Genomic DNA, 17,622 nt, shown 5'->3' with positions numbered 1-17,622 from the left:
TCACATTCTCATATGAAAACGTGTGAGCCAATACATTTTTCAACCGCCTGGAAAAGTACTGCATGTTCAACTGTGAACCCCTTAATACCATTAACGAAACTGAAAGCAGAATGTCAGTATCTTAAACTGTTCACGATTTATTTGGGGTGGACAGCTTAGCTGAATAACCCTGCATAATTTGTGAGCAACTGTAGGTAGAATGTACACATACTTCAATGCTAGAGGCGTGCATTATTCGAACTTGAGACGGGGAAGGTGTACTTTGTTACATATGCAACCCCCATTACACATGAGTGGAACGTGTAATCTAAAACCCCCGACTTTGCTCCAATTCTTTCAGCAGATGTGATGGGTAACGCTCTCGAGACCGATTCTCGTGTGCTGCGAGCTGTGCGACGTCCCAGTTACTACGAGTGTAAGCTTGATAGTTATCATCAGCAGTTCTCATAAAGAAACATGTGTGATGACAAATTATCTCAAAAGCCTTGGAAAGCACTACATGTTTCTATGGGCTCCTTAATAGCATTAACGAAAGTGAAAACAGAATGCCAGTATCTTAAACTGTTCACGAGTTATTTTAGGTGGACTTCTTAACTGAATGACCCGTATAATTTGTTAATAACAGTTATTAGGATGTAAACCTACCTGGATACCTCGCAATCTTTGTCGGCAGGGTAGCTTCCTGTGATGCAGGCCGGGCCGGAGTTGTTCTGTGACTATTCCTCTTCATTTATAGTGCGTGTTTGTGTCAGATCGTCCCAGAAGTATTTCTGCCGACGTATTTTGCTTCTTTTGAATAAACTACACAGCGGGCTGTGCTATGTGGCATCTCTTCAAAATAACCGATATCAACGACTTACGTTGCATTTCGGACATTGTCTTCAAGTTGTCGCGGACAACTAGACACAATTACATATTGCACTGTCATATACCGAAGCACCTAATTATTATTATTAACAAATACATCTCAAATGGGAAATATCCCGGTGGCAATGATCACTTACAGTAGTGTATTAATAACCAGCATACTGATGTGGGCAAGTTTTCCTCCGTAAACAGGACCACAAGGGATTGGAATAAATGACCTGCAGCAGTATTTGATATATTCTCTTCCGGTATCATATCGTTTAAGATGATGATTAGCGCTAGTTTAAAGTGGAAAGTAGTGATGGGCAACGCTCTCGCTCGAGACTCTCGAGACCAGTACTCTTGTAGTGCAAGATGTGCAACATACCAGTAACTACGACTGTAAACTTGATAGTATAGTATATCATTAGCAGTTATTGCGTGAAATAACGTTCTCATATGAAAACCTACGTTTTGTCAAAAGCCTGGAAAAGTACTGAATGTTGAACTATGAGCTCCTTAATACCATTAACGAAAGTGAAGACATAATGCCAGTATCTTAAACTGTTCACGAGATATTTGGGGTGGACATCTTAGCTGAATAACCCTGCATATTTGTGAATAACTGTAGGTAGAATGTCCACCTACTTGGATACTAGAGACGTGCATTATTCGAACTTGAGACGGGGAAGATATGTTTTGCTACATATGCAACCCCCGTTACACATGCGTGGAACGTGTAATCTAAAATGCCCGACTTTGCTCCAATTCCTTCAGCAGGCGTGATGAGCAACGCTCTCGAGACCAATTCTCGTGTGCTGCGAGCTGCGCGACGTCCCAGTAACTACGAGTGTAAGCTTGATATTTGTCATCAGCAGTTCTCATATGGAAACCTGTGTAACAATAAATTTTGTCAAAAGCCTAGGAAAGCACTGCATGTTGAACTATGAGCTCCTTAACCATTAACGAAGACATAATACCAGTACGGTATCTTAAACTGTTCACGATTTATTTCAGGTGGACTTCTCAGCTGAATAACCCGTATAATTGGTTAATAACTGTTATTAGGATGTAAACCTACCTGGATGCCTCATAATCGTTGTCGGCAGGATAGCTTCTTGTGATTCAGACCGGGCCGGAGGTGTTCTGTGACTATTCCTCTTCATGTGTGTGTTTTTAAGTGTCGCGTAATCCCAGTATTTCTGTCGACGTATTTTACTTCTTTTGAATAAGCAACACAGCGGGTTGTGCTATGTGACATCTCTTCAAAATAACCGACATCCACGACTTACGTTGCGTTCCGGACATCGTCTTCAAGTTGTCGCGTACAACTAGACGCAATTACACATTGCACTGTCATATACCGAAGTACCTAATTATGACGGGAGTACGGTAGGTACTCTATAACATTCTAAGGAATTATTTCCTTCGTTACTAAAATATTGGCAAACACAAGCAGTGGTCATATGTTATTGAATGTGGGGTCTGAAAACGCTGTACACCTACCAGTCGAAACAATTGGAGCAAACTGAAGCATTTTAGATTACACATTTCACTCACGCGTAATGGTGGTTGCATATGCAGCAAGGCGCTTCCTGCCTCGTCTCGAGTTCAAATAAGGCACGTCTCTAGTATTCAGGTACGTGTACCTACAGTAGCCGTCAGGTTTTTTACTTAAACCACTCATTCGTGTACCTATCAGAGCATACAATGCCAGAATGTGCATCCTTTATAATTATGTTATACTGCGTCAAAACAGACCTCGGTAGAAAGGAACGTCCTAGTCTCTTGTTGACACGAATTTACGAAATGGAGAAGGCCCGTGGTTGGCTATTCATATACTCGGTAGAAACCAGATCCGACTACCTGTAGGCCTACGACGCTGCTCGCCGCACAATGAGCGGACAACGGTCTCGAGATCTCTCGAAATTTCACGCGAGAAATAGTGCCTGCGCTAGTCTCGAGAAACCTCGAGACCTAGTCTCAGATTGCCCATCACTACATTTTATACCTTTTAGACGATGATCCATGTAAACTACGAACAGCAAAGGTGAATGATTACAGCCTTGTCTAACTCCTGTAAGTACCCTGAACCAAGAACTCATTCTACCATCAATTATCACTGAAGCCCAATTGTCAACATAAATGCCTTTGATTGATTTTAATAATCTACCTTTAATTCCATAGTCCCCCAGTATGGCGAACATCTTTTCCCTCGGTACCCTGTCATATGCTTTCTCCAGATCTGCGAAACATAAACACAACTTCCTATTCCTCTCGTAGCATTTTTCAATTACCTGGCGCATACTGAAAATCTGATCCTGACAGCCTCTCTGTGGTCTGAAACCACACTGGTTTTCATCCAACTTCCTCTCAACGACTGATCGCACCCTCCCTTCCAAGATGCCAGTGAATACTTTGCCTGGTATACTAATCAATGAGATACCTCGATAGTTGTTGCAATCCTTCCTGTTCCCTTGCTTATAGATAGGTGCAATTACTGCTTTTGTCCAATCTGAAGGTACCTTACCAACACTCCACGCTAATTTTACTACTCTCTGAAGCCATTTCATCTACTCCTGCTGCCTTATGACAATGTAGTTTATTTACTATTCTTTCCACTTCCTCAAGCATAATTTCACCAACATCATTTTCCTCCTCCCCATGAGCTTGGCTGTTTGCAACACCACCAGGATGATTTCCTTTTACATTGAGAAGATGTGCAAAATATTCCCTCCATCTCTCCAGTGATTCCCTGGGATCTATTATGAGTTCACCTGAATTACTCAAAACACTGTTCATTTCCTTTTTCCCTCCCTTCCTAAAATTCTTTATTACTGCCCAGAAAGGTTTCCCTGCTGCTTGACCTAGCCTTTCCAGGTTATTACCAAAATCTTCCCATGACTTCTTTTTCGATTCAACAGCTATTTGTTTCGCTCTGTTTCTTTCATCTACGTACAAATCCCTGTCTGCGTCGGCCCTTGTTTGGAGCCATTTCTGATAAGCCTTCTTTTTACGTTTACAGGCTGCTATCACTTCATCATTCCACCAAGATGTTCGCCCTTTCCCATCTTTACACACAGTTGTTCCTAGGCATTCCCTTGCTGTTTCTACTACAGCATCGCTGTATGCCACCCATTCACTTTCTATATCCTGAACCTGCTTACTGTCTACTGTTCGAAACTTCTCACTAATCATATCCATGTACTTCTGTCTAATTTCCTCGTCCTGGTGATTTTCTACTCTTATTCGTTTGCAGACAGATTTCACTTTCTCTACCTTAGGCCTAGAGATACTTAGTTCACTACAGATCAGATAGTGGTCTGTATCATCGAAAAATCCGCGAAAAACTCGTACATTCCTAACAGATTTCCTGAATTCAAAGTCCGTTAAGATGCAGTCTATTATGGATCTGGTGCCCATAGCCTCCCATGTGTAGCGGTGAATAGCCTTATGCTTGAAGAATGTATTCGTAACAGCTAAACCCATACTAGCACAGAAGTCCAGCAAACGCTTCCCATTCCCATTAGCTTCCATATCTTCCCCACATTTACCAATCACCCTTTCGTATCCTTCAGTTCTATTCCCAACTCTCGCATTGAAATCGCCCATTAGCACTATTCTATCCTTGCTGTTGTCCCTGACCACGATGTCACTCAATGCTTCATAAAACTTGTCAACTTCATCCTCATCTGCACCCTCACATGGTGAATACACGGACACAATTCTTGTCCTAATTCCTCCCACTGACAAATCTACCCACATCATTCGCTCATTTACGTGCCTAACAGAAACTGTCTTGCGTGCAATGGTATTCCTGATAAAGAGCCCTACCCCAGACTCTGCCCTTCCCTTTCTAACACCCGTCAAGTACACTTTATAATCTCCTATCTCTTCCTCATTATCTCCCCTTACCCGAATATCACTTACTCCTAGCACATCCAGATGCATCCTCTTTGCTGACTCAGCCAGTTCTACCTTCTTTCTTCCATAAGCCCCATTAATATTGATAGCTCCCCATCGAATTCCATTTCGTTCGCCAAGTTGTTTCCAAGGAGTCCCTCGCCTGTCAAATGGGAGTGGGACTCCATTACTCCCATACGTCCGAGTCTTGCTTAAAGTGTTCTGAGCTCGGTTAATTCATGAAGCAGGATGCTGCCCTACTTGCGCATAGTCCAAGTGAGGATCTCTCCTCTAACGGGTTATGGACCACCGGTGAATTGTATAGTCCTAGCCGCCTGAGCACAAGGAGGGCCACGACTCAGAATATGTCCGAGATGCCCACTCCCATTCCATAGCAACTGGTATCCCGACTCTCAGGACCACTTACTAGGCCACTCAGCCGTTGCCCATGGTTCACGAACTAGGACGTGACTACAGTAACCCACAAACATGAACCTGAAAGAAAAAAAAGTTATGTCACAAATTCAGAGAAATACTGACTCATAGCACATATATTCTTAGAATGAGAATTCTTTGAAACCACTTGCACAACATTGAACCTTAGAAGACAGAACCTTACTGGCATCAATTCTAAGCTGAAATATTTTGCATAGTACCGTAGTTTTTGCAGGTGCAACAAAGATACCTTCATTGTCTCCAGAAGATTCTTACAAAACTGGAAGCAATTTGAAAAGTAAGGAAAGGTTATTAACAGAAAATAAGATTTCAAAGCTGGACATTTTTTAAAAAAAATTTCAATGCTGGTAACAAGGATAGCTACCTGGACTGACTGTGCCCTGTACATTTCAAGTGAATTGCTGCGATTTCAAAGCGGGAGACCTACAGAGAGGCCATCAGACTAAACGTTCTTCCGGGAATCGTCTCAATAATACAAATTACATGTTTCATGGTATGTAACCTCTGATTGTGATTCAGTACTCTCCTTTGAGGTTAAACAATGTTCTCGGCAGGCCGGTTGAAAATTGGTTTTAGACAGTGCCTAAGTGATAAATAACGTCTCTCCAATGCGGCAACCATACTTAGGCATTGTTTAACCTTAGACGTGGTCTAAACCCCGTTTCTGCAATCGGTGGCAGAGAGATTAGCGGTGACATTGAGGTATGTTTCAACTGGTAGAAATTTTGAAGATTTAGTTTTTTCTGCTTTAATGCCACCAGTATCCATCAGTACGGCAGTTGTAGAAATATGAAGTATTGTGTTATTCTGCGAGAGTACATATGGGTAAGACATTCATTATAATGACTTAACACTTGTTTATTATAAAGAACAAAGGTCTCATCAGGGCTGTGTTTATTAAATAATCTAATCCATTTACTCCCTGATAGACTTTACTAAGGTGATAAGTGCAAACGCATTTCAATTTGCGGGAGTGTGTTCAGATGATTCGGTATACTGGATTTGTTTGTGGGCTTCGAATAGGACCTGTTTCAGCAGGTGACTCGCGCCGGGCAATAGATGAATCGTACTGTGCTCCCTGAAAAACGGAATGGAATGATTGCTCAAAGAGTGCATTACATAAAGATGGATTTCATATTCTGCACTCTGAAAGCAAAAGTAGACCTACTCTTGCAAAGTGTGCAATCCATCATTATTGATACTGCAATATATAAAAACTGTTCATATTAAAGAGCATTGTTGTGGCTTGGATGAAACAAAAATTTAGACTGGGAAAGAAACTCTAAAGTATGCTACATGTACATTGTTTGTTGCCTTCAATGCATGAAGAATGGAATCTTACTTACATAAGGTTTTGGCTCAATATCAGTTTTGGAACTGCGTAGGTGCTATCACTGAAAACACATCGCTATAAAAAGCCTCCTCATTCCAGGGGCGGCTTTTCAGGTGAAGTGCCACTTCACCACTTATTTTTACCATAATGAATTACTTAAAATTATTTTTCTTATGACATTTGTTGGTTTTACGGAAAGAAATTGTTTTATTGTACGGCGTTTGGAGTACCTCATCACCTGGTGAGAACCAGGGGAACTCACGAAAGCGCCGGCTGTCGGCCACAGTATGACCGGTGAGCTGCCTCTACCTCCCCAGTGCTCCTTCCTAGCACTTGGCCTTGGCGGTTGCCATGACAACCGTGACGTCACCCGCGTACTTTCCACATAGCGGAATGTGCTATAGTGAAGTTGTCGGAAGAGCGGAATGTTTCGTCATCCTGTGTGAGTACGAGTACTTTACGCATCGTGTTTCATTCGTAGTGTTGTGCTGTTTTATTTAAATATGTATCCTATTTATGACATAGTGTGCATTTTATTATAAACACCATTTTTACGCTGGTGAAACGAAGATCAGAATGAAGTTCTACGTTTTGATCGCCCTACTGAATCACTGCAAATTTGTGCTACAAAAGAAGTGAAACATTCCGGTAAATCTTACAATCTTAGTTTCAAACGATCGTGGTTTAAGGAATTTCCATGGTTGTGCTCCTCTCCAGCTCTACAGAAGTTGTTTTGTTGGGCCTGCTCGCCTTTTATCAATAAAAATAACGTTTGGAATAAAGAAAAATTTTCAACTCTTTTGAACACAACACGATCTTTACACTCAGGCTCTGCAGAACATAAAATACGGTAGCTAGATTTCAAGACCTTGGAAACAAACCAAAATACGATCTCTGATGTCCTGAAGGAAAATGCCAGATGGTATATTGTAATTGTACAGTTCCGTGAAAATGTACATTTAAATAGGCTTTTCCTGAAGGAAAATGCCAGATGGTATATTGTAATTGTACAGTTCCGTGAAAATGTACATTTAAATAGGCTTTTCCTTCAGTTGGTAATTGATGCAGTGCTCTATGTAAGTAAGCAAGAACTAGCTTTTCGTGGTCATGACGAAACATTAAATTCAATAAATCGTGGTCACGTGCTGGACCCTCCGCCAGTCACAGGTACGAGTACAAAACAACCAAAAAACAACACGTAGTTTCTAAATCTTGTCCTCCTCTGTGGTGTAGTGGTTAATGTGATTACCTGCCACCTCGGAGGCCCGGGTTCGATTCCCGGCTCTGCCACGAAATTTGAAAAGTGCTACGAGGGCTGGAAAAGGGTCCACTCAGCCTCGGGAGATCAACTGAGTAGAGGTGGGCTCTATTCCCACCTCAGCCATCCTGGATGTGGTTTCCCGTGGTTTCCCACTTCTCCTCCAGGCAAATGTCGGGATGGTACCTCACTTATGGCAACGGCCGCTTCCTTCCCTATTCCTTTTCTATCCCTTCCAATCTTCCCATCCCCCACCAAGACCCCTGTTCAGCATAGTCTGAAGCTCCAGGACACTGTCCTTGAGGCGGTAGAGGTAGAATCCCTCGCTGAGTCCGAGGGAAAAACCAACCCTGGAGGATAAGCAGATTAAGAAACCGAACGGGTAATAGCTCTTCACCAGGGGCGTATTCTCCTTGAATGCAAGGCATTCATTACATGCGTTATGATAACACAAAGAACTGTCTGATTTACGATTTTAGGTTGTTTCAGGTTAAATATTAACGATTTCATCTCTCAGAAGTTCAAAAGTTCCGCGTAACTGTACTAGTTCCGTTGCTTGATTACGTGTGGTGCTGGTGTAGTCTCGCCGTCTACTCCACTCTCGGAAGAAAGAGACAGCAAATGGAGGAGTTAACGACGTACGGCATTCAATCTTAAAATTGCATTCAGTGGCAGACGTAGTTCTGAAACCCTCCGAACGATGTCGCTGCAATTGAAACTTGGTCAGAATTTGTCACCCCATACCCGTGCTACCCTCTGCCATCTGTTAGCAACTTGGAGAAAGTCGACATGTTTACAGCGAACGGGACACACAGATTAACCCCCTAGCGAGAACCCAACGTGACGAAACTGACCAATGCCACTGGGGTGACTTATCTCCAGTGCTTGAGTTGTGGCTAACTAGTGAGTTAATTCATTGTGTGTTTTGCTGATTAGTGAGTTCATTCTGTGTGTGCTGTTCCTGTGCTATTCGTCGTTTTCGGAGTTTTATTATATTTTGCGCAATGTGGTATTAACGATGGATGAGTCTAAAACGGATATAATTGTAAATCAGTTCGAAAAGCCATTTACTGGCCGTTCGTTTGATGAAAAGATGCAAATAGTTAAAGCCGCGAGACTTCTACCTTCCCTCGTAAATTTCTTCTTCTTCTTCTTCTTAATCTAATTACCCTCCAGGGTTGGCTTTTCCCTCGGACTCAGCGAGGGATCCCTCCTCTACCGCCTCAAGGGCAGTGTCCTGGAGCTTCAGACTCTGTGTCGGGGATACAACTGGGGAGGATGACCAGTACCTCGCCCAGGCTGTCTCACCTGCTATGCTGAACAGGGGCCTTGCGGGGGATGGGAAGATTGGAAGGGATAGAAAAGGAAGAGGGAAGGAAGCGGCCGTGGCCTGAAGTTAGGTACCATCCCGGCATTTGCCTGGAGGAGAAGTTGGAAACCGCGAAAAACCACATCGAGGATAGCTGAGGTGGGAATCGAACCCACCTCTACTCAGTTGACCTCCCTAGGCTGAGTGGACCCCGTTCCAGCCCTCGTACCACTTTTCAAATTTCGTGGCAGAGCCGGGAAGCGAACCCGGGCCTCCGGGGGTGGCAGCTAATTACATTAACTACTACACCACAGAGGCGGACCCTCGTAAATTTAAAAAGAGAAAACAAGAATTGTTTACGCACGTTCAATCCAGAAACATACAGTAAAACTGTTTGGATCGAGTTCACTTCCATGTAATTAGGGTGAGTAGAATTGAAATTTACTTAATACATTGTGTTAACTGCATGGTTACTAGTTGCATGCCTCAGTGGAGATTCCAGGATACGCCACTGCTCTTCACCATACTTTACAGCCACGAGCCGCCTCTGGGTCTGTGTACTATAACTAGTGATGGGCAGTCTGAGACTAGCGAGAAGTTTCGAGAGATCTCGAGAGCGTTGTCCTCGCATTATGCGGCGAGCAGCCTGTTTGTGCCGAATAGCCAACCACGGGCCTTCTCCATTTCATTTTTACCGAGGTCTATTTTGACGCAGTACCGGTATAACATAATTATAAAGTATACGCATTCTGGCATTGTGTGCACTAGTAGGTATACGAATGAGTGGTTTAAGTGCAGAACCTGACGGCTGCTGTAGGTACACGTACCAGAATACTAGAGGCGTGCATTATTCGAACTCGAGACGAGGCAAGATGCGCCTTGCTGCATATGCAACCACCATTACGCATGAGTGAAATGTGTAACCTAAAGTGCTTCAGTTTGCTCCAATTCTTTCGACAGATAGGTGTACATCGTTCGCAGACACCACATTCAATAACATATGACCACTGCTTGTGTTTACGGATATTTTGTTGACGAAGGAAATAATTCCTTACAATATTATAGAGTATTACCGTCATAATTAGGTACTCCGATATATGACGGTGCTATGTGAAATTGTACTCGTACGCGACAACTTGAAGACGAAGTGCGAAACGCAACGTACGTCGTGGATATGGGTTATTTTGAAGATATGCCACAAGCTGCTGTGTTGCTTGTTCAAAAGAAGTAAAATACGTCGGTAGAAATACATCTAGGATGATCCGGCACTATTTCTCGCGAGGAATTTCGAGAGATTTCGAAAGCGTTTTTTTCGCCGGGTATGCGAATAGCAAACCACACACCTCCTCCACTCCGTAAATACGTGTCAACAAGCGATTAGGGCGTTCATTTCTCTCATTTCTAGTGAGGTCTATTTTGACGCAGTAGGTATTGTATGCAGTGGTAATTACACGAAACGAATGAATAGGCTAAGTACAGATACTGGCGGCTACTGTATGTACACCTACCTGGATACTAGAAGCAAAGCAAAAAAAGCAAAGTCATCTCCGTACAGGCCGTGAAGGCCCTCAGAGGGGTGGAAGGTAAAGGCTTCCACTATCCGTAACCTCGGCATTTGATAGGGTTGAGTGGTTAGTTCTACGCCCGGCCGCCTTTGCCCCCAGGAATTAACCTGGTACTCATTGTTGGTGTAGGCTGAGTGAACCTCAGGGCAATATGCACCTCCGGAAGTGGAAATCTCGTTTCTTAAATTTTACGACTTCCTGACGGGCATTCGAACCCACGTCCTTCCCGGCGAACAGAGCACGCCTTTACCGCCCCGGCCAGGCAGCCCCTACCTGGATAGTAGAGACGTGCATTATTCGAACTCGAGACGAGGCAAGATGAGCCCTGCTGCATATGCAACCACCATTACGCATGAGTGGAATGTATAATCTAAAACGCTTGAGTTTGCTCCAATTCTTTCGACAGCTAGGTGTACATCGTTATCAGACCCCACATTCAATATCATATTATGACCACTGCTTGTGTTTACCGATATTTTGGTGACGAAGAAAATAAAACCTACTGTATTCACGTCTTATGAAAAGTTAGCATAATTACCCAAAAACAACAACAACAAGAGTACAGCAAGCAATTCCATGGAAAGGAAGTATTACAAGAAGTACTACTAATTTAACATTCTAAATCCAGCATCATCATAAACAAATTCAGTATTTCCAGTGTTTGACACTAACGCTTACAATACTATAGATTGAGCTTTCTACTAGCTTAACATTACAAGTGATAATAAAGTGAAGTTAAACAATCATTAGCCTACAACTAAAATGACAACAACAACAACAATGAAAGAAAATATGACAAGAAATACTACACAGTTTAACTTTCTAAGTCCAGCATCTTTATACACAAATTCACACACAACTTAAGTATTTCCATTACTTAACACTATGGCTTACAGTACTATAGGACAGGTTGAACTTACTACTAGCTTAGCACTACAAGTGATAAAGTTAAAACATAACTACCATACAACTATAACAACAAGAGTACCTACAATAAGCAATTCCATGTAGAGAAAATATTAGAAGAAATACTTCTAGTTTAACATTCTAAATCCAGCAGAAAATCACAAATTCAGTGTCCGTCGTTTACAGCTTTTACTTTTCACTTATCAATTTATACTATGTTTCATGTATGTTAATATGTTTAATGCATTCATAAGGTTTAATGTATATGTAATAAGTTTTAGCTTACTGTAGCATTTCACTGCCACATTAGTCATAGATACCATTTCAACCCCATACAGACAAAACATTATCACAATACATTTTATCTTTAACCCCATTAGACATCGGGATGCTCTAATCATAATAACATCTTTATGACATACACCATTGTCTAATGGTTACAATATTGTAATATACCAGCTGATGTTGGTCATAGGAGGCCAAAACCAGTACTGATGTGATTCTGTTTATAATAAATAAAGTATTGATAGGTGCAACATCTTTCTTATCTATATACGTGCATCCAATCAATACGGAAATGAAACTTATAATGATACATGCCACTTAGTCGAGCAGCTCGTCTTCTTTCTCCCAGTTCTTCCCAGCCCAAACTTTGCAACATTTTGTAACTCTATTCTTTTGTCGGAAATCACCCTGAACAAATCGAGTTGCTTTACATTTACAAAAAGATAAAAAAGTGAAGACTTTACTTTTGCAGGCGTTAATACTTTTCAGCAGTTGCCTGTTCTCAGCTGCCACATTTTCCTATCCTGCAAGTCTTCTTCAGCTAGGCTTCTCCTCACAATTATTCACAATTATTCCCCTCCAAGGTTGCCCTTGGTCTCCCTGCTGGAGACCTGTTGAGAAAATACTGTGACCATTGCTGTTCCTCTATCCATCGAACATGTCCATATAATCTCAGTGCTCAAGCATTAATCCTATACGTAACCATTTCTTCCACACCCATCCCTGGTCTTATGTTTTCATTCCTCAGTCGATCCAAGCAAGTAGCTCTCATGATCTGCTGTAACACATCCATTTCCATAGCCTCAATATTTGTCTTTCATTCAATGTCCAACACTCCGAGCCACATGTCAGAACGCTTTCAACTGTGACGTGTAGCACAACTTTCTTTATTTTTCTGGATATATTATTTAAAGTTAAAAACTTCATAATTTCCGTATTGAACTGAGAATCACAATGTTAAAAAGAGAGAGGTTCCACCTATTCAATACACTGATATACCGTTGCTCAAACTTATGTTACAACACGTTTAATTCGGGACCGGTTTCGACACATATTTGGTGCCATCATCAGCCATTATTGAAAAAATCAGGGCAAGAAGTATACAATTATCAACACGCAAAAAACACATTCAAGGATAACTGTAACACATATAACACTTTCCTGAATAAGTGATCAATTGAAGTTCATATAGTTTTTACACTCTTGCTGTGAACGTTAAAAGAACTCAAGGATACAAGTAAAATGTAACACTTTTCCATGAAGATACATTTTTGTGGAGATCGTAAGCAGTGTGACGTTCTTGAGCACTGTTGATGCGAGTTTTGAAGTCAATATATTATATCTTGAGGTTAAAAAGGATCTTGCAGGATGCAGCTTAATTTACAATTGTTGCTACGTAACAAATAACATGCTTTTGTTTTTGGTACTTTTAAAGGTGGATGGTGACATATATAAAAACTCCTAGAGTATATTGTAGGATATGAACATATCAGTATTGATATGGATTTATGGAGATCTATAGAAAAAGGAAGATAAGTTAGAAATAAAAACAAGGGAAAATGGTAAGATAAGTAATACTATGAGGCTCACCTTGTTTAGCTTGCCATGATGTATAAGAGGAGGTAAGAACAGAAATTGAGCAGAGGTAGAGGGAAGGACGGAGGAGGGGGTGGGGGATAAGGGAGTAAGGGGAGTTTGTCTAAGGTGGATCAGGGGGACGTTGTGGTAAGGGCAAGTAGCGCGAGAAGGTGTTGTGTATAACATGGAAGATCGACCGCATACTTGTCAACTGGAAGCTTTTGAAAACTAAGATAAGGAAGTCAAAAAGGATGTTCGGTTTTTCAGACAAGTCATTAAGGTTTTGGTTAGGATTAAAAAATTGATCGAGGTGTATTAAACAATTTTCAGTGACATCAAGAAGAGGGCCTTGTTTAGGATACTGATAATTTAAATATCTTGGTTTAACATAGTGAAATGATGTTTTTCGTTGTGCGTGTGTTGCCCTATTGCTGAAAATGTATTGTATTTTATCGCGTTAATGTGTTCTGAGTATTTAATTTTGAAGTTGTGTCCTGTTTGTCCTATGTAAGAAGGATTACAGGTATTGCATTTAAAACGTATAAGCCTGATCTTGAAAATATATTAGTTCTGTTTAATGAATTGGAGTTGTTATATATCACTTCCATGTTTCTATTGTTAGTTTGAAAGGAAATTAGGGAATTTTGTTTTTTGAAGATATTGGCAATGCTGTAGACGTCTTCATTGAAGGTGAAGGTAGAGTAAGCTGCTGGTTTAGGATTGTCATTTAATAGCATTGTATTTGTTCGGTGTTTAAATTTCTTGATTATTTGTTCAATAAAAATCTGCTGTAGCCATTAAATTCAGCGATGGAGCAGATGATACTACGTTCTTTATTTAAATTATCTTTAGATAAAGATATTTTGAAAGTGCGGTTAACCATACTGTTGTAAGAGGCACACTAATGTGATTATGGGTGTGAGGAATCTTGTCTTATGGTAGTAGCTGTTTGAGTGGGTTTCCTGAAAAATCATATAAAATAAAGAATAAGGTAGTCTGCTAATTGTTAAATCTAGAAAGTTGATTGATCTTTGGATTCAGTTTTAAGGATGATTTTAATATGGGGATCAATCTTGTTGAGATTATTTAGAGTGGAGGATGCATTAATAATCCTATCATCTAGAATTACCAATGTGTCATCCACGTATCTTGCCCAAAATAGTATATTCTTGAAATTATCATTGTTATTGATTAAAGTGTGTTCCAAAAATTCTAAGTATATCTCTGCCAAGATCCCCAAGGCCTGTGATCTTATTGCCAAGCCATCTTGTTGGTATATTATATTGTCGAATGTGAAAAAACGGTTATTGACTACCAATTTTAAGACAGTCATGAAATCAAGAATCTCAAATTTACTCAGGTGACTGTATATATTCAAGTTTCTTTCAATAATGGGAAATCATTTTTTAAATGGAAATTCTAAGTTCCCATGGAGGGAATTAGATTCTTTTCCACCAATAGAGCATATCAAAAATCAGATCAAAAATTAGATGGAAGGCTTTTCCGGCGTTTGCTCTATTAACCAGCGTTTCGTCTTAGGTCTGACACTAGACTCTTCAGAGTGGGATGTGTCAGAACCTACCCACTGACGCTGGGGTGTATGCAGGTGAACTTATCAGAAGCTTATTTATGAAGCACAGTCTGATAACTGCATACGGGAGATAAAACTCCACAATGGAATTAATGCCCGCCTAGCAATTCCAAATGGAAATTCTAAGTTCCCATGGAGGGAATTAGATTCTTTTCCACCAATAGAGCATATCATATAGAGCATATTCCATTGTGGAGTTTTATCTCCCGTATGCAGTTATCAGACTGTGCTTCATAAATAAGCTTCTGATAAGTTCACCTGCATACACCCCAGCGTCAGTGGGTAGGGTCTGACACATCCCACTCTGAAGAGTCTAGTGTCAGACCTAAGACGAAACGCTGGTTAATAGAGCAAACGCCGGAAAACCTTCCATCTAATTTTTGATCTGATTTTTGATATGCTCTATTGGTGGAAAAGAATCTAATTCCCTCCATGGGAACTTAGAATTTCCATTTGGAATTGCTAGGCGGGCATTAATTCCATTGTGGAGTTTTATCTCCCGTATGCAGTTATCAGACTGTGCTTCATAAATAAGCTTCTGATAAGTTCACCTGCATACACCCCAGCGTCAGTGGGTAGGTTCTGACACATCCCACTCTGAAGAGTCTAGTGTCAGACCTAAGACGAAACGCTGGTTAATAGAGCAAACGCCGGAAAAGCCTTCCATCTAATTTTTGATCTGATAAATCATTTTTTGGTATTAATGCTAGGGTACATATTGACAATATCGAGAAAATGTAAAGAGTGGTGTGATTGAATTTCAAAGTTGTTCAATTTCTCAATTAGCTCTATAGTGCTTTTAATAGATTTTTTAAATAAAAACTTATAATTATTCTTTAGAAATTTTTGAATGAATTGGGCTAATTTGTATAGCGGGCTGGGTCTGTAATTAATGATCGGGCGAATGGGGACATCAGCCTTGTGGATCCTAGGGAAAGCTTTTGCAGTTGGCAGACCCGGATTCATGTTCAATAATTTTGTTTTCTCATGATCGATAAAGAGAGGTGTTCTTTAATGTTTGTTTAAGAAGACGTTGAATCTGATGAGTTGGGTCTTTCTTAATTATTGAAAAAGAATTATTGCAGAAATTTTTTTTTTGTTTTTCGATGTATTCAATTTTATCCATGACAACGGTCGTGTTACCTTTATCAACCTCTGTAATGATGAGATTATTATCTTCAATTTTCTTTCTAAGTTTGAAAATGAGTTCTCTTTCAGGGAAAGTGTGTCTATTAGTAGGTTTTGTATTTTTAACAGAGGTGTGAATCTTATTTAATTTTCTCTTTACATCTAGTCTTATTTTGTCTTGTAATTCTAAGGGCATTTTATTGATGGCTATTTCAGATTCTGTAACTAAATGAAAAAATGTATTAACTTTATTTTCTCAAGGATGTGGGAAGTGACCGAAATCATCGCTGTTAATGGGAGACCAGTCCTGGGTACTTGCGGATTAAATATAATTTATCTGTCCATATAAAATTTGTGTTAGTTACATGGTTTGATTATCTGTTGGTAACTACCTTAATGTTTTATCGTCCAAACAAATACAAACATGAGACATGGTGGAGAAAGCGCAAAATGAAGCCTACAGACACCCATGATGAGGAACGCCCCCCTCCCTGGTTTATTAAGCCAGGCCTGCCAATGAATACAAGTAATGTAACAGAAAGAAAAGAGTAATAGCCATATAAAAAGACTGACTAGAATTTGGATTAGAACATATTTAAAAAATTTTTTTTTTACTATTTGCTTTACGTCGCACCGACACTGATAACTCTTATGGCAAAGATGGAACAGCAAAGGCCGAGGAGTGGTAAGGAAGCGACCATGGCCTTAATTACGGTACAGCTTTGTAATATTAGATGAAAGAATTACTAATGGCCAGACCTTTTTAAACCAACTTAACTCTCTTGATCTATATATCAAATGCATACTTGACTCTGAAGTAAATAACACTTTAAATTATTTAGACTCGAAAATGACTAGAAATAACCAAAACCTTTCATTTAATATTTCTTTAGTATGATTTACAGAGCTTTTAATATTCCACTTTCCACCCAGGATTTAGAAAAAGAAATTAAGACTATATACTATATAGCGTATAAACATGGCTATAATAAAGAATTTGTAAACAGGATTATAAATAAATTAAAAAATAAGCCTATGACCATGTTAGAAAAAGAACGAAAAGAAAAAGAGAATTAGAATTTTGCCGCATTTACGTATAATAATAGTAAAATATATAGTATTACAAATTTATTCAAAAGACGTAATTTAAGAATCGCTTCTAGGACTAACAACACAAACTCAAAATTATTTTATAACACTCATATTGTTGTTGTTCATATTGTTGTTAACAACAACAACAATAATAATAATAATAATAATAATAATAATAATAATAATAATAATAATATCCGACTCGTTGGCTGCACGGTCAGCGTACTGGGCTTCGGTTCAGAGGGTCCCGGGTTCGATTCCCGGTCGGGTCGGGGATTTTAACCTTAATTGGTTAATTCCAATGGCACGGGGCCTGGGTGTATGTGTTATCTTCATCATCATTTCATCCTCATCACGAAGCGCAGGTCGCCT

Source organism: Anabrus simplex, chromosome 6 (assembly GCF_040414725.1).
Source record: "Anabrus simplex isolate iqAnaSimp1 chromosome 6, ASM4041472v1, whole genome shotgun sequence".
Classification (NCBI taxonomy): Eukaryota; Metazoa; Arthropoda; class Insecta; order Orthoptera; family Tettigoniidae; genus Anabrus; species Anabrus simplex.
This window is presented reverse-complemented; position numbering follows the sequence as displayed.